Source organism: Cavia porcellus, unplaced genomic scaffold (genome assembly GCF_034190915.1).
Source record: "Cavia porcellus strain 051 isolate PalLab524CR breed Dunkin Hartley unplaced genomic scaffold, mCavPor4.1 scaffold_27, whole genome shotgun sequence".
Classification (NCBI taxonomy): Eukaryota; Metazoa; Chordata; class Mammalia; order Rodentia; family Caviidae; genus Cavia; species Cavia porcellus.
In genome coordinates, this window is record NW_026947510.1 from 45929464 (window position 1) to 45948404 (window position 18941).

Below are 18941 nucleotides of genomic sequence, written 5' to 3' on the forward strand. Positions count from 1 at the left end.
AATAAGTACTTATCACTACGATATGAGCCCTACTTCACATCTGATACTGTGCACTTCAGTACACTGAAGGACCTCTCGGGATGAATTCATCATATAATCCACTGTAAGTGTGGTATTTTTAACTATTATAGAATCTCTTCTTAATACGGATGAATTAATTTTCATTGAAACTTTATTGTTCACACTAATTACAATGAGCCACCAGGAACTATTTTTTCTAAGATTTCAAACAAGTCCAAAGCACCCTGTCAAACACAAAATATAATATTGGGTTACATTTTTTAAAAGATTGAAGCAAAATGCAATCCTATACATGTGATTGTCTCTAGATATCTAAAAGGTCCTACTGTAGATACAGTACAAGGCCTTGTTTGTCCACATTCTTCAGCCTCCTCTTTCCTAGTCTTTTCCATTTTGCTCAGTGTCTCAGTACAGAGCTGTGAGAACATGCTCACACTCTTGTCTGTACAGTATGCCAATTCATTTCATCTGTAAAATCAACTGGCTTTGTCACTTAAAAAAAAATCAAAAATACTGAGACTCAAATCACTTTCCACATGCCTTACTATCAAATACCAGTCTTGCCCTTGTTTGCCTCCAGCTGCCTGTTTTCTCCGACAGTCTCTTCCCAGTTATCTGAGACCCAAAATAACCACCCTATATCTTGTTGCACCCAGCCTGCCTTCCTGGAACACAGCATACCTGTGCTGTCTTCTTTGCTAGGTCACTGAGCACCTGGCACAAGAGCACATTAGCCCCTGCTATCTCAGCAGTCACCACAAAGCCACACAGACTCTGCCACTCAAGCTCCTCACTTCACTGATCCCTCACTTTCTACCCACTCCCAAGACAGTCAATAAAACCCCACTCAATAAACTTGAGTCTGACTCTCCTATGAAGTCATGCGAGGAAGTCTTGCCAAATTCCTGCTGGCCATGTCCTGAGTTGCCACCATTTACCAACAACCACCTTTCTCAATCAGGCACCTTCTTGTGGACAATGCATGGAGTCTTCTGTTTTCCATTATTCAATTTCTGCTTCACCTCCATGTATTTCTGATGTAGCAACCAGAGCAATCTTCTAGTTAGGTAAATCAGCAGTGGAAAGCCTGAACTCCATCTCTCTTCTTGGCTCCCAATGTACTTAGAAGAAACTCCAACGTCTTGACCATGACACACGTGATTTGTACTATCCTAGATCTCTCACTGTGCTTTCATTTATTTCTTACTCATACCTTTCATGGCTGCATCTCGCACAGCTACCATTGCTCCCAGTTAGGAGGGTGAGAGGAGAGAGAAAGACACGGTAATCATTGAAATACAGAAAACCGAGATCATGGGGAGCCCTCTGACCCTATGAGCAGGAAGATATGAAGAAGCAGAACTATAATAAGGAGCCGGAGCTCAAGGGCTGAAGCACATTTACTTATCCACTTGGGAGGTTGAATTATCATGTGAAAACTTCTGCTAAACAGTTTATCCACATGGCTTGTCATAGGTGTCCAGTGTTCCTGAGACTAGAGCAGCTTATTCCTATGACTTGCATCAGGTGTTCATGTTCTTCAGGCTGGCCTTTCTGGGGCCTTGTACATTTCTGGTCTCCAGTTCAGGCAAATCCCCACACAGGTATATGGAGTATGCTCGGCCATGGGGCCTTTGCCTCTGCTTCTACCTTCTCTGCCTTCATTGCTCTTTTCTGACACCATCTTCATATGGCTTGCAGTCTCAAAATTCATCTTGTAATCCAGAGCTATAATTCAACCTTCAGGGTACAAGTTCTGGACTAGTATCCCTCACTGGCCTCTTCAATGTGTCTATTTTTTAGTGTGATTTATTGTTGTTTCTAGTGAGCAATATTTACTGTAATTCCAAGTTAATTTGTTTATTACTAATTTTTCTGCAACCACAACACAAATACACATGCACACACACACACACACACACACACACACACACACACAGAGAGAGAGAGAGAGAGAGAGAGAGAGAGAGAGAGAGAAAATTGAAGTCAAATCAAGGTTAATCATTTTTATTACAGCTGAATCTTAATCACATAGATCTGAGCCTGATGACTGAAATTAAGAGATACTAACAGAGTAAATGTCATCATTTCTGTTTAGCCTAGCTTAGGCAATAGTTTATGATGAAAATTGAAAAATCAGTACTAAATTCAATTATATACCTTATACTCAGTCTTATGTTTTTTTCATAAAATGTTAGTAAGAGATTTGTAAGCAGTTTTTGCAAGTGGTAATGCTGATTTAATCAACGTTTTAGAAAAATATCATGAGAAATAAACCAGTACCCACAAAAATTCTCATATTTTCAATTAAGCATTATTGTGATTCAAGCAGTATGACTGAGATGATTTTCTATGTTAATGAACCTATAGTTTAGTAAAAGGAAAAGTATATCTCTTTGAAGAAACATTTTGATGTTAAGATAACTATCTGTAAAATAATTTAGTGTAAGTAATTGGAAAGATTGGGAGTTAGAGTAGAATTTCAATTTCTGTGGTTTCAGTTTATAGTTCTGTAGACAATCCAACAATGCTTAAGACGCCCCCCTTCTTTGTTCTTCTGATAGTAAAATTATAATCAAGTAGGTAGGCTTAAAAACATAATTAGATGTTAAACTGGTCATCATTCTTATGTATACACAGTTGCAGATCTATACCAATCTTCACATCATTTCACAGGAGCATTTTTATTCTATGCCACAATGTGTTCCAAAAAATATTTCTTCTCATTCCTCAAATGTTGTAGCACCTTCCTGCATGAAGATAAGGGCATCTGGCCCTCTCTTCAAATATCCCCTCATTCAGCTACTTGGTCTTTTAACCTATAGAACAAATGTCACACCTTTGCAGAAATACATTGTGACACTGGTCCCTCACAGCACCTGTCTTCAATCCAAATTAGATTTCCCTATTTACTATGTTTTATAACAGTCTTTTTTTTTTTTACTGATTTTTAACAAAAATACTATGTGTCTATTTTTAAAGCTCATTTGTTTCTTCAGTTTTTACTGTTGTATTCAGTCTAACGTGAGTGGTAACACACATTTTATTTGCTGTACATACCAAGAAATATTCTTCATCAAGCATAATATTATTTTAGATATACAATAAATAAGGAAGAAAATTTAATTCATATCTTATCATTTTACCAATATTGTGAGATACTGAGTGAAAAGCCATTGTTTGGAAGAATTAAAGCCTTGAATTATGGTAATTGACTGAGGATGAAATTAGATCCAGTCCATAAATGTTGTCTTTCAATGAAATAAAAATACGACTACCCATGCTTATTAGGATGAAAGACAGATCCAAATGAAAATTTATTTTAAACTCATAGAGATTCTTTGACAGCTTACATAATTGTCAGTCTCCGTGTTAACATTTTTAAGAAACCTAGTACAGAATATGAATTCCATAATAAAGAATGGGAAACAAAATATTAGTAATTATGGCATCCAAGTATCATAGTAATCACAAGAAGACGTATTGCTAATTAAAATAGAGAAAGGCATGAATTTGGGTTGCACATAATGTAAAATATTATTAAATATTTGGGACCATCATCATTAGATTTGCTTGTATACTTATTACATAAAAATACTTTAATTATTCATACTCACCTTACAAGTAGCAAGATAAAAGGAGTGCCTGCCAATGATGCAAAAATACTAACCAAAACTTGCACACTTAGATGAAAGTACAATTTTTGTTTGCAACCATCGTCTCTTGGGCATTCCCCCAAGTGGGCCGAAAAATTTGTATTGAGGAAACTTGATGCTTTGATACAGCTACAGTTATAGTACATCTAAAAAACAGTTTTGGAAATATCCCAAAATAAATTTTCAAAGCCTGGTAGAACTATAAGTTTATTTCATTATATTTAACTAAAAACTATTTATAGAAACTACTGTATTTACTAATGTAATCTAATAGAATATATTTACATTATAAAAACATCTAGCTGAATAGCTAAAAAGCATAATAGCTATTTGCATACCTTTCCAGACAAGGAAATATAACTCCCTTTTAACATTAAATTCATTTCTAAATTGAAATTAGGGCAATTCAAATTAGTGTTTAAACTGTGTATCATATAATTTTCTTATTTGTGTACAGTTTTGCAAAACATTACTTCAACAAATTTTCCGTTTCTATGGTACATTTATCTATTTGTTTTAAAAATCTCAACAATGTATTGGAAATAATGCTGTGGGGAAGAGAATACCCACAAAAGAAATCAATATAATATTTGGAAACATCAAAAATCTACAACTAGAGCTACCCATAAGAATGCTCAGGGAAAATGAAGTGAGGAAAATAGGTTGTAATTCTATTATAATAGACAAAATAACACCCAGGAAAACACAGGAAATAAAATATATGATATTATTATCATCTTAGGTCAACACAACAGTTACCAGGACAATAAAGCACAAAAGAGGAAAATTTAAGAAAGCCTAATTTAGGTTTTGAATCAGGGAAGTAGTTCACATAAAGATGTCGTTGATGAACTGTGTTACAATTCTAAGCTAAACTAATGTTTTACAAATGTTTACAGTGAATGTATTATTGCTAATGTTCAGTTACCAGAGGAAGACTTTGAGTAAGAATCCCTATGTGTGTGTGTGTGTGTGTGTGTGTGTGTGTGTGTGTGTGTATATATATATATATATATATATATACTTTCAGAACACTTTAACTGTTTTTTCCTTGTTTTTCAACTAGGAATCATGTGAAAGAATTCTTAATGAACAAACATATTGGTCAATAAAGAAATAATGTAGAACAAAGAATGATATATCAGAAAAGACAATTTATTCCTAAGAATTTCTTAGAATGCCTTTGAATTAGCTCCAAAGTATTGAGAAGATGATATACCTATAGGAGACAGAATGCTCTTTAGTATTCTAACATCATGTCTCTTGCAGACCCTCAACAGTGGGCAAAGAAGGAATGTGAATTAAATGGCACTTTCAGTGAAAGCAAAAATGAATGGTGAGCTTTTAATGACACTATTTCAGTCCATGATTTTGCAAGTTTATTAAAGTCTGGCTGACTTTCAGATAATCTAGAATGCTTCATTCTTACAATTTACCATTCCTTTCTGAACTAGTCTTTAGGATTATAGGGCATGATGACAAATTATAGGCATGAAAAAAATGTTTAAGAATCAACCTTGAAAGTGTGTGGCAGAGAGCAATGCACACAGGTGGCTATATTTCTAATGCAGTTAATAGGGAAAGGAATAAGAAATGTTTACCTGACTTTGTGAGGTGTTGAGTACACTGGTGGTATGGGCAGCAATATAAAATGAGAACCCACAGTTCACAAGGAAAGACCAATTTTGAGTGAAGAAAAACATGGGATTATATGAGGTATGTTGACAATGTGTGAGGAGGATACTAAATTGTGTGATGCAGAAGTGCCAGTTATGACAAAATCAGGATTAAAAGACAAGAATTTGGAAGCTAATTAAGCAGGAAGATTCAGTAATTTCTTGGAAAGTTAGAATGGAAAGCTAGAGTTAAACTCATCAGAATACATATTCAAAACTATGTATATATTGTTTTTATACACTTTGATACACTTTTGTAGTGAGGCAGGTAGTTGTGACAGTTGACTGTCTGGGGCTTTTACCCTGAAATTTAGAAGGCAAATTAATACCTATTCAGTGGAAATCATATACTTTAGTAAAATGAGATGATCCATAGAAAGTTGAAATATATTCATATTCCAAAAGGTAACATTCCTATGATCTCAAGGAAAAAAATAATCAGGGAATCTCAAAATAGAATTCAACTAACAGAAAATCCTGATTGAGATCCAAAGAAAGACTTTTATATGAAGCTTTGCGTACACATCATCACAGGTATCACAACGACTGAAAACAATGCAACATTTTGCATGCATCACTTTATTGGGACATTACTTATAGGAAGATTTCATAAGGGATCATTAAATGTAAACCTATGATCCTGATTACAGAGCTGAGTGAATATAATTTTAATACTCACATTAGAGTTTTCATCACCACCTCTAACTTTGCATCCTGCGAGACAAGGTGACAAGTAAGTTATTCCATTGCTACCACAGACTGGTTCCCACTGATGTTCATCACAGTTGCAGTCAGAGTTGCAAAGAGACAGTGGTACATTTGCATGAGATGTCACTGGATTAAGTCTGGAAATAAATAAGAGATGGATCATTGAACACAACTGTTTGCAGTCTCACTGTTTAAATGTCCACTTTGTATTCTTTGATACTGTGATTTGAGCAACTATTTCTAAGATGATAATATGTAATCTATTAACTGGTGATTTATTACTTTTTTTTGTAGTTCTGTATTACTTGTACCCTTACACCGCTTTGTTTTGTTTTGTGTTTTTCTCTTTTTCCTTTTAAATAAAATTTTAAAAAGAGAGATGGTTATAAAAATAGAAAAGCGTGACAAAGGAATTGTGATGCAAGGAACTTTGCTTCAGTAAGAAACTACCTAACCTTAAGATGTTAGGTGTAATCAGATCTCCTTTTGTATCATAGTCCAGCCTTTGACTTAGGGTAGACTTAAGTGCTAAAAATACTTCATACTATGTGATAGTAGTGGATAAGCAAAGATTTTGAGTGTAATATAAAATTTTGTGTAGCATGTTTAATATTTATATTTTCAATGAAATTGTACTGCATTTAACAGTATTACTTTTCATAAATAAAGAATTGAGTACAAGGTCAGGGCATGGTCTCAACTATATTTCTTAAACTCCAAAGAGAACTGTAGATAATGGTTGCTCAATTAATTTTGGAGACTATCATCTATATTGCAATTGTGACAACCCCAGTTTAGAACTTAAGATTAAGAGGTTTAGGATCAGTGGTGAAGACTAAAACTTTTGGAATAAAAAAACCCTAAATGTGAAGAAGAATGTTTCAGGATGTGTTATGATATTGTGGAATATATAAGTTGTGGGGTTTTGTAAGCATTAATTTTCATATGTCGAAAGTGAGGGGAAAAGGTACCCACCATTCTTTGCAACCACTCTGGCAAATAAGTTATCATTATTACAACCCACCTTAAATAGAAATAAAAAACAAACTTTAGGTTATAAGAAATATAAAGTTTGCAAATTTATAAGTACAAGTAAAAAATTATAAGTAAAAGTTAAATCAAAGTTTAATTAAAATTGTTTTCTTCTCTAATTTCTCAGACTCTCTTCATTGCATACTTAGCATATTAAATGATTATACAAACCCATCATAGGTCAAAGTTAAGCCAGCAACTGATTTTCTTTCACATAAGAAAGGAAAATATAGTCCTTCGATAAGTAAGATAATGCACCAATTAAATATTGTGAATTTGGCAATTCCAACTATAGTGAATTTCAGTTTTTTAACAAGATATCCTCCTAGAAACATTCCAATCACCACAGTAGGTAGGACTATGATTCCTAGAAATACAAGAGAGAAACATTGTAAATGTATTAGTATAGTGTTTCTAGTACACCTTTACATATAAGCACAGTATATATCAATGCAATTCACCTAACCATGTTTTTTTTCCAAAGCGGAAGCATTGCAGGTTAAAATTAAGAAAAAAAAGAAACAATGTAGGAGACATAAGCGTAATTTCTTCCTGCCAAAAGTGAGGATTTGCCTTCTTTAACTATAAAGACAATGAAGAGACAATATATGTGTCTGAATAAGTGTTTAACATCATCCTAAAAAAATTTAAAAAAACCACAATCTTTCTCCTCTTGTGAATTGTTTCTATTATTTAAAATCCTTTGCATTTTCAAAATAAGTAGTCCTGGCACTTAAAAGCCCAGGAGAACTTTCATTCTTTAGAATTAAGTATTTGAAATAGTATGCATTCTGTGTTCATTAATACAAATTAACACAAAAGTCTATATATTGTATTGAAAATGTTAGATTCCTTTATAATTTATTTATTTCAGTCACCAAAAAGGAATTAAAAAAGACTTCTGTAACAAAAATTCTAGCTGGGTTACAGGAAGTCAAAATCTAACCTTGACAGTTAAACTTTAAATTAAGTTCAGAGAATTACTTAATTCTGAGGCAATACTTTAAGAAAATCAGTCTCAAATTACTAATTTTTATATAAATATGATATAGTTATATATCACTTGATATATATTTAGTTCAGTAAATGCTTAGTCAGTATCTACAATATTTTTATTAATCTTTTATAATAATCGGTTTCCATAAGCCATTATATGTAGGTAATATAATATAAAATTCTAAAATAAGAATTCATTTAAAATCATGCTTAGTCTAATGGTTTATTTAGAGTAGTTGGTCTTTTGAAAACATCAGTGGCCTGTTTTGTAAGTAGTTCAGTTCTGATTTCAAAATCCATGATTTATAGAATTGTATTGTTCCAATTTTAAAACAATTTGTTTTAGCATCTGAACAGTAAAGTGTAAAATCTGACCATATAGGTAATGTATAAATGTTCCACTCAACATGAAACTTTTCCTTTAGAAACTCATAGAACATAAGCTGCAGTTTCAAGGATGGAACAATGACTGACATATTCAGTAAGGTTCAAAAGAATATATGCAAATTTTTGCTGAAATATAGAATTTTATTCACAATAAAGTGTCAGTTGGAACATCAACTACTCACTATACAAAGAAACAAGAACAAAATGTATCTTACCCATATAAAAGTTAACTTGAGATGCTGTCACACCATACTGTTGTTCTAGGTGTTTAAACACATAAGTAATTGCAGCAGCCAAATGGCTGTTCCATATCAATGTCATAATCACATACAAAATATAAAGACGATTGCTGAGGAGGTATTTCATAGACCTTAAAAAATCTTAAAATTATGAAAATAGACACACTATTAATATAAAGCAAGTTAAATACATGTTATTATAGGAATCATTACTGTTATGTAAGATACATTATATGATATACATTTATACTTACACAAAGTTAGTTTCCTGAAATACTACTGCCAAGTTTGAAAACTATATTCCTTTGCTATTTTCCATATATGGCTTAGCAAATTTTGGCCCCAAATTAAGTTCTATATATGCATTGTTTTATATTGAGTTTTGCATTTATAATCTTTGCTTATTCTTGGTATTTTAGATATTACATACACTAATTCATTTAGTTTGTTCATTCAGGAAAATTTGGTGCTCCGTTGGGTACCAAGCAACATTCTAAGTGTTTGAAGAACAAGTTATTCCATCGTGCAATGCATCTCAGAATTAACAGCATGCAACTGTTATATTAACAACTATTAAATACAAATATTAATTATAAGAATACTAAAAAATTCACAAAAATAAGAAAACTGAGGTCCAAAAATAATAAAGTCCATTATAACATAAGGGGGGACTAGAGTTTTACATCAGTGATATAACTACCTGACCACCAAACACAAGATCATGATTTCAACCCACAGTAAAAAAACAAGAACAAAGCAAAATAATTTAATATAAGGTTTAAGATATCTTTTTACCAGTTCTAGCTTTTCTACCAAATAAATCAAACAGCATTATAAATCATCTGTCTTAAAACCAAGGAAGGAATACAGGGGACAAGAATATTGTGTATCAAGTGATATTATTACAGGAAAACAGAAAAAATCTTATGTTCACAAACAGGTATGCTGGAAATTCATAAATTCTGTCCAGAGCAGAAATTATTTATTCAGTCAGTTATTATTACTTCAACCAGCTGAAACTGGAGTTAGAGATGGAAGGTCATAGCAAATTAGGAGGAAGTATTAGAATTAAGCAAGACAAAATTGAATATTGCTTTTGGGTGATAAATAATATGGGCATTGTAAGATCTATCTTGCATTTTATTTTATTTTTTTGCATTGGGGATTGAACTCATGAGCTTGTGCTTGTCAAGCAGGCACTTATAACACTGAATTAAATCCCCCACCAGATCTTGCATTTCATATCTTTAAAGATTTCCACTATATAAGGCCAAAATCAAAATTTTCATTTAATGTGAACTAAGAAGCAACTTTGTTTCTTTGCAATGACAAAAAAGCACATTAGGGCAAAAGCTAGATACAGAGAAAATGAAATGGACATTTGTAATAGGAATCACTATTTTTTAAAAAATGATTACACCAAAAAACTACAGTTCTCTCCATAGGATTTCATAACCAGAAAGACTCACCATTGATTTGCGAAGCATTCTAAATGAGTTATGATATTTGATTAACAGAAAGAGAGCATAGAAATTCATCAGAGAATTGAATTTTTGAAGAAGATGAGATTTTTCACATAATCCTGATTCGTGTTGTTTCTCTAATACATGACCTTAAGCAATTTCTCAGGGTTGAACAGTTTCCATTATCAACATTCTGTTTTTTGAATAAACTGAAATCTTCTTCTACATCTCTCTAACCCCTCAGTCATAGCTTTCAAGAGGTTAAAAATAAATTCAATATATCTCCTTTTGACTGTGTGTTCTTAGAGTCAGTTATTTCATCCATTCCTAGTAGGCATACAACTACAATCCTCTTTTCTTTTCAGGCTTCTACACAACAAAAATGTTGATGTACATACTTATGTTATTGTTTGCAACTTCAGTTGCCTCTCTATTCTATTGCAGACACAGTCATACTGTTATATTCTAAGAAAAATAGCTTTGTTATATTTGTATTATAGCAAATTACCTGTAACATGGCCATATTGTGTGTATATATATGTTTCCCTTTTCCCTCTGGGTAACCTAATTGATATGTTAATCAATGCTCTCCTCTGTAAAGAATTATAAAACTTAATTGATATGTTAACCATTGTTGCTCTCTACAAATAACAGATTTAGTGCTAAGATAAGCTAACAGGAGTTGTTAGTTACTCCTAGGCTTCCCCATTTCTGCTGAGGAAAACAGGGTTTCTTCTTATCTAAACTTGCTTATATGCAGGGAGACTTGCTTGTTAGCACAACCCTTACCTGACTTTGCTCTCCCACAAGGAATGTAATCTCGCCATATTTTCTGTTCTGTAATGCTCAGCACTGTCTTCCCCCTTTCTCTACCCAGTGGTAGTCTGTCATAAAATGTGCTAATTGTGCTGTTCTTAAGAAATGCTTAATTTCAAAGAAATTAAAAGACTGTTGTGGCTTAACCCTAATGCACCAAAAATATTAAATTCCAAATCCTTATAAAAACTTAAGTTTCAGCTTCTTGTAACTTTCGACTCCTTCTCACATGTTAGCGCTAATGAGCTGTCCTGAGATAATTAACTTTCTACTTTCTTCTCCAAATGTTATTGCAGATGTGCTATTCTGAGATAATGTTTTTCTGCAGAATGGGAGTAACTTGAAAGGTTCCAAAGGCTCCTGATGCTATCAGAACTAAGTGGGCAGTTTTACAGTATCCAGACTTGAGTCAACAGCTTGATGGCTCTGCGGGTTTCTTTGTCCCCCCGCCCCCACCCCTCTTGCTTTTTAAATCCCCTTCTCCAGTTTCCGGGCTTGCAGTCTCCAAATTAGCTCCTGGAGACTCATCGCAAGGCCTGGCCTAAATAAAGCCTTTGCTCTCCACATTTAATTTCTTGCTTCCTTGGATTTTATTCCAGGGTCCAACTATCACAATACCTAGTTTTTAAAGGTTTAGGCAATCCTTTGATGTTTATGGATGTGACATGGCAAAGTAGAAACAGTACATGTATAAAAATGAAAATTTCAACAGTTCAACACGTCTGAGTAGGGGAGGAGCCACATTGGAGACAGAGGAAATGAACAAAAACACAGGTAATTAGGCTAAGGGGAGGGATATACATCATGATGCCAAAATCAATTTCAAATCTTATTTCAATAAGAGACTTGTAGATCCAACAAATCATAGATACATGACTTTATAAAATGATGAGCCAAAAATAAAAAAAAATGAAAAAAAATGGCAAATCACTGGCCAGGGGCACTTACACCTGTGTGCTGAGCAGGAATTACCAAGAAGTATCCAAGTAACTGATGGACTATAAGGATGTCCACTACCGACACTCCTATTCTATATACTTCTAGAAACACTAATCAGAGCAATTATATAAGAGACAGAAGTAAAAGGAATGAAGAGAGGAAAAGAAGAAGCTAAACTATTATTATTCACAGAAGGCATACACCAAAGAACTCAAGAAATTAACAAAATGACTTCTAGATTTAATGAAAAAATTCAATAGTATAGCTGAATAAAATATCAACACTCAAAAATTGATGGCATTCCTATACACAAACAGCAAACTCACAGAAAGAAATTAAGGAAACCATTCCCTTCACAATAGCATCTAAGTAACTGAAATACTTAGGAATTAATCTAAAAAGCAGGTAAAATATCTATTCAGTGAAAATTACAATACTCTGAAAAAGAAGACTGAGGAGGACATCAGAAAATGGATAAGAAGAACCCACATAGTAAAAAAGACCAAGCTCCCCAAATTGTTATACAAATTTAATGAAACTGAATCAATATATCACTAGAATACCTAACAGAACTAGAGGAAACACTCCTAAAATTTATCTGGACTCAGAAGAGACCTAGAACCCAAAGGCAATCCTGAGCAACAAAGGCAAGGCAGGAGTCTTCACAACCTCTGACGTGAAATTATACTACTATCCTATTACGAAAAAAATTTCAAGGTAATGGGAAAATCAGACCTTAGAACCAGTGGAACAGATTAGAAGATGCAGACACAATCAGAAACACACTCAACAACTTCATCATTGACAAAGGGATTAAATGTGTTCACTGTACACTGATAGCCTCTTTAATAAATATTGGGAAAACTGGCTCCCTAAATGGGAATGAATAAATTAAATCGGTGGCTATCCCCAAGAATTAAAATTGAGTCTTAATGGGTCAGTCATCTAAATATCACTACAGAAACACTAAATCTACTTGAAGTGAAAATAGGTAGAAAGCTTGGTTTAATAGAGAGTTCATGAACAAAACTCAGACTGCACAGGAAATATTTCAAAGAATCAACAACTGGGATTTTAACTTATGAAAAAGATTCTACACAGTAAAAGAAATCACTATGAAAGTGAAAAGACAAACCATAGAGTGACAAAGAAAAATTTTATCCAATTCTCTTTCAGACAGAAGCCTTCTATCTAGAACATATAAGAGTTGAAAAGACATCCCAAATTCAAAGTCCCAATCAAGAAATGTGAACCAAAAAGAATGTATACCTCTCAGTTGAAAAAATACAAGTAGCAAATAAATATATGAAAAAAATGTTCAACATCATTGGTTACTCAAGAAATGCAAATTTCAAAGAATACTGAGATCGCATCTCGCCCCAAAGAGAATGACTACCATTGAGAAACTAGCCAATAACAAATGTTAGGATGGCTATGGGGGAAAAAGGAACACTTCCCCAGCAGAGGTAGGAGTGTAGGCTAGTAAAACCCTGAGGAAATCAATATGAAGATTCCTCAAAAACTAGGACTAGAGATTCCAATTCACTCAGGTGTTCGTTTTGTGGAAATATTCCAGAAAAATTAAAAATATATACACAGCAATATACATGCACTCATGTTAATAGAGTACAATTCATAATATCTAACTCTTGGAAACAACAAAATGCCCATCAACCGAGAACTGGATTTTTTAAAAAGTGTTTTGCAGGGCGGTTCCCTGAGAGACCAGGCTGCAAAGCAGATGTGCCTTTTGGCATTTCCCCTTGGCTACTGTGCATGCTCCCCAGGGTGGGCTCTGTCAGCTCTGTTGCTCCTGGCCGTGTGGGCCAGGACGTGGAGGTCCAGGCTTTGCCAGAACCTTGAAGCCAGAGCCACCTCGGGGTCACCACCTCGGGCTTCCTGGTCATGCTTCCTGCTGCCCACACCTCACCCTGGGGACTCACCTCGTCCTGCCCAGCTGCAAATCTCTGCCACAGGAGTCCAGACCATAAAGTGCGGGCCAGGAGTGCACACCACAGCTGCCTACCTGAAGGAGTGAGTTGGGCAGAGTTGCCTGGCCATTCAGGCCTTGCTGACTGCCCCCTCTCATCTAGAGTGCACACTGCAGCTGCCCACTGGGAGGAGTAAATTGGGCCAAGCCACAGGACCCTACTCCAGCTTAGCTGACTGCCTTCTCTCCACCTACTCTCACCTGGATTGCACACTGCAGCTGCCTGCCTGGAGCAGTGAGTTGGGCAAGCCTCAGGACCCAGTTCAGGCCTTGCTGACTGAATGGGTTTTGGCCCAGACAGGACACTGTAGCCAGTGAAGCCTTAGAGGCAGAACCAAAGAGCTTCTATCTCTCCCACCCCTAGGAATTTACCTGTGACTCCATCTTCCCCGTCCCCTAGAAATTTGCCTATGCCACCGAACAAAGACCAATGGGCTATCTGTGTATCCCTGATGCCCCTTTAGGTTCCATCCCAAACCCAGGCTACTTATATACCCCCCACACCACGTGTCTGCCAGAGAGAAAGCCAGACTCCAGCTGTTGGGGGTTTGAGTTTTCTCTCTCTGTGTTCTCAGAATAAAGGCCTCTTTTGCTTTATACTTCTCATCTTTTGGATATAATCTTATCACTGACTACCCTCTCTCACCCAGAATGCACACTTCGGCTGCCCACCTGGAGGAGTGAGTTGGGCCAAGCTGTGGGACTTTGTTCTGGCCTTGCTGATCACCCTCTCTCACCTGGGATGCACACCGCAGCTGCCCACTGGGAGGGATGAGTTGGGGCAAGACACCGGACTACATTCCAGCCTTGCTGACTGCCTTCTCTCTGGCTACTCTCACCCCAAGTGCACACTGCAGCTGCTGCCTGGAGGAGTGAGCTAGCCGTGGGACCCCCATTCCAGCCTTGCTGACTGTACTCTCTCACCTGGAGGGCACACAGCAACTGCCCTGCCTGAAAGAGGGAACAGGGCCAAGCTGAGGGAACCTGCTCTGGCCTTGCCTGAGACCTTTTTTCCACCTGGAGAGCACCAGCACTATTGCCACCTCCTGGAGGAGGGAGCAGCTGAGGAGGATTGAGGCCTACCTAGGCCATAGAGGGAATCTTCTATCAGCCTGGGAAGCTTTGAAATACAAGGAGCTGGATGGGTACACAACATCCAATCCCCAGGAGAATATGAGATTCTTGCTCTTGGGAGTTGGGGGCCCACTGGGTTTGCAGCCACATAGATTGGGCTTAGCAGGATTTCGGATTGCCTGGACCACACTGGGTGGCCTTCTTTCCCTCAGGGGAGCTTTGCTGCCAGTGGGGGGAGCTGTGTGGCTTGAGGAGGCTTTAGGTCTACCTGAGAGGAGCCTGGCAAACTTCTTTTAAACCAGGGACCTCACTGTCCAAGGAGGGAGCTACACTACTAGAGGAATGCCAGGAGCCCAGGATATAAGACACAATTTCTAACATGCCGAAGGGAAGCTTGGAAGCAACACTTGGGAAATATAGGAAAATGACAAAAAAAAAAAATATGCAATCTCAAACATCCAGCCTATCCCACGAAAGAATAGGAGCCATGTACATAGAAGAAAATACATGCCACATGCCTGAAATATCTGAAATAATAGTAACCAAAATAAAGAAGCAACTGCAAGAAGGTTTAAAGGAGTTCAAACTTGAAATAATCTCTCAGGTAAAAGAAGAAATGATAAAAGAAATGCAGAAGATGCTGAACATATCTAAAGAGGACACAGTTAAAAAATTGGAAGAACTAAACCAAAAGATAGAATCCCTGTATGAACAATATAAGAAACAAACAGAATATATAAAGCAGATGTAGAGAAATATACAGGAAATAAAAACTTCCATTGAAAGTTGTAAAAACCATATGAACGAATGTGAAGATAGAATTTCAGACCACGAGTACAAGATTTCAGCCAGTGAAAGAAAAGGAAATATTTTATAAAAATAATGAGAAATCAAAAAATCACAATTTAACACTTGCAAAATGATGCAAAGTAAAACAACATAATTTTGATAGAGATAAATGAAAAAGAATGGGACAACACAAAGACTGCCAAGAGGATATTTAGAGAAGTAATAGGCAAAAATTTCTGAAACATGAGATTGGAAACTGACATCAAGATCAATGAAGCATAAAGAACTCCAAAGAGCCATAACCAAAAAACAAACAAACAAACAAACAAAAACCCCACAAAACTACAGCCAGACATATAAAATCACCATCACAGAAATCAAACAAAACAATAGAATATTAAAAGCTGTCAGAGAGAAAAGACAGATCACCTATAAAGGAAAAGCTATCAGAATCACAGTGGACTTCTCAGAACAAACAATAAATTAAGATGAGCATGGAGTGAACTATTTCAGATGCTAAAGGAAAATGATTTCCAACCTAGACTGATGTACTCTGCAAAACTGTCCTTCAAAATCGATGGAAAATAAGATACTTCCATGGCAAAGAACAGCTGATGAACTTCATGATCACCAAGCCAACCCTGCGAAGAATGCTGAAAGAGAGTTTAGGTGTACTTAGGAAAAAAACACTAAACAAAGAACATATTAAACCTAACAAAAAGATGTAACAGCAGAAAAATAACATGTCAACAATAAACCAACATATAACTGTTGTATCGATTAATGTAAATGGTCTCAATGCACCAATTAAAAGAAACAGACTGATAGAATGGATCAAGAAACAAAATCCAACCATATGCTGTCTACAAGAAGCCCATCTAATCCAAAGGATGCTCACAGACTGAGAGTCAAAGGATGGAAAACAATACTTCATGCAACAGGAACCCCCCCCCCAAATGCAGTGGTAGCTAATCTGTTTGCAAATAATGTGAATTTCAAACCAATAATGATCAGAAGAGACAAAGAAGGTCACCACACACTGGTTAGGGTAAAACTTCAAGAGCAAGAGACAACTATCTTAAATATATATGCACCAAATTCCAGAGCACCCAGTTACATAAAACAAGTATTAACAGAGAGGAAAAACAAAATTAGCAGTAATACAATTCTAACAGGAGATCTTAACACACCATTGACACCAATGGACAGATCAACCAGACAGAAAATAAGCAAAGAAATAAAAGAACTGAATCACACCTGTGAACAAATGGACTTGATAGACATATACAGAGTATTCCAATCAACACAACAGAATACACATTCTCCTCAGCAGTACATGGGTCATTTTCTAAAGTAGACCATGTATTAGCTCACAGAACATATTTAAATAAATGCAAAAGAGTTGAAATTATCCCTTGCATGTTATCAGATCATAGTACTATGAAATTAGAAATTAATTATAGTAGATACTGCAAAAATCCCACAAACCCATGGAAACTGAATAACACACTCTTGAGTAATCAGTGGGTCACAGAGGAAATTAAAGAAGAAATTAAACAATACCTACAAACAAATGAAAACACAAATACAACTCACCAGAATCTGTTTGATGCAATGAAAGCTGTCCCCAGAGGAAAATTTTTGCACTGAGTTCCCACATCAGGAAAACAGAATGAATACAAATAAATAACCTGATATTGCACTGCAAACATCTAGAAGAAGAAGAGAAAGTCAAACCAAAAGTGAAAAGAAGAGAGGAAATTATAAAAATCAGAGCAGAAATCAATGCAATAGAGACTAAGAAAACAATCCAAAAAATCAGTGAATCAAAGAGTTGGTTCTTTAAAAGAATAAATAAAATTGATAAGCCCCTAGCCAACCTTATTTTAAAAAGGGAAGAAAAAGCTCAGATGCATGCAATAAGGAATAAAAAAGAGAAATCACTACAGACCCTATAGAAATACAGAATATCATCAACACCTATTTCAGAACCTCTACTCTCAAAGGTTTGATAACACAGAAGAAATAGGCAGATTTCTAGAAGCATATGAAGTACCAAAGCTAAGCCAGGAAGATGTGAAACTGCTGAATAGCCCAATTTCTATTAATGAAATTGGAAACATAATTAAGTCCTTACCTACAAAGAAGAGCCCAGGCTCAGACAGACTCACTTCAGAATTCTACAAGAAATACAAAGAAGACCTAATGTCGACACCCCTCAAACTCTTCAATGAAATTGAAAGGGAAGCAATCCTTCCTAAGTTATTCCTGGAAGTAAATATTACTCTAGTGCCTGAGAAGGACCCAACATTAAAAGAGAACTACAGACCAATTTCCATAATGAACACAGATGCAAAAATCCTCAGTAAAATATTGGAAAATAGGGTGTAGCAAATCATCAAGAAGATTACACACCATGAACAATTGGGATTCATCCCAGGCATGCAGGGACGTTCAACATACATAAATCAATAAATGTAATCCACCAAATGAATAAACCAAAAGTAAAAATCACTTGATCATTTCTACAGATGGAGCAAAGGCTTTTGATAAGGTCCAACATTCATTTGTGATAAGAACCTTGCAGAAATTTGGAATAGATAGTCCTTACCTCAATATAATAAAGGCCATCTATAACAAACCAACAGCCAGTATCACACTAAATGGCCAAAAAGTGAAGGCCTTCACTTTAAAATCAGGCACAAGACAAGGATGTCCCTTATCACTGCTCCTATATAATAGAGTACTAGAAATACTAGCCAGAGCAAGTAGACAAGAGAGAGAAATAAAAAGGGTAAAGATAGGAAAAGAAGTTAAATTACCATTATTTACAGATGACATGATTCTCTACATAAAAGACCCCCAAAACTCCATTGAAAGACTCTCAGATACAATAAATAAATTCAGCAGTGTGGCTGGATACAAAATCAATACTTAAAATCAATAGTATTCCTCTACACTAACAACAAAATCACTGACTGAGAAATAAGAGAAGCCAAACTCTTCACACTAGCAACCAAAAATGAAATATTTAGCAATTACTCACATGAAAGGAGTTAAAGACTTATACAGGAAAAATTATATTACACTGAAAAATTAAATTGAAGATGATCTCTGAAAATGGAAAGACATTCCTTGCTCATGGATAGGAAGAA

General features: G+C 35.5%; 1 pseudogene; it reads right to left on the minus strand.

Annotated features, from left to right (window-relative positions):
* LOC100718861 (solute carrier organic anion transporter family member 1B3-like) overlaps positions 1 to 18941 on the minus strand; it is a 64011-nt pseudogene that overhangs the window by 23909 nt on the left and 21161 nt on the right.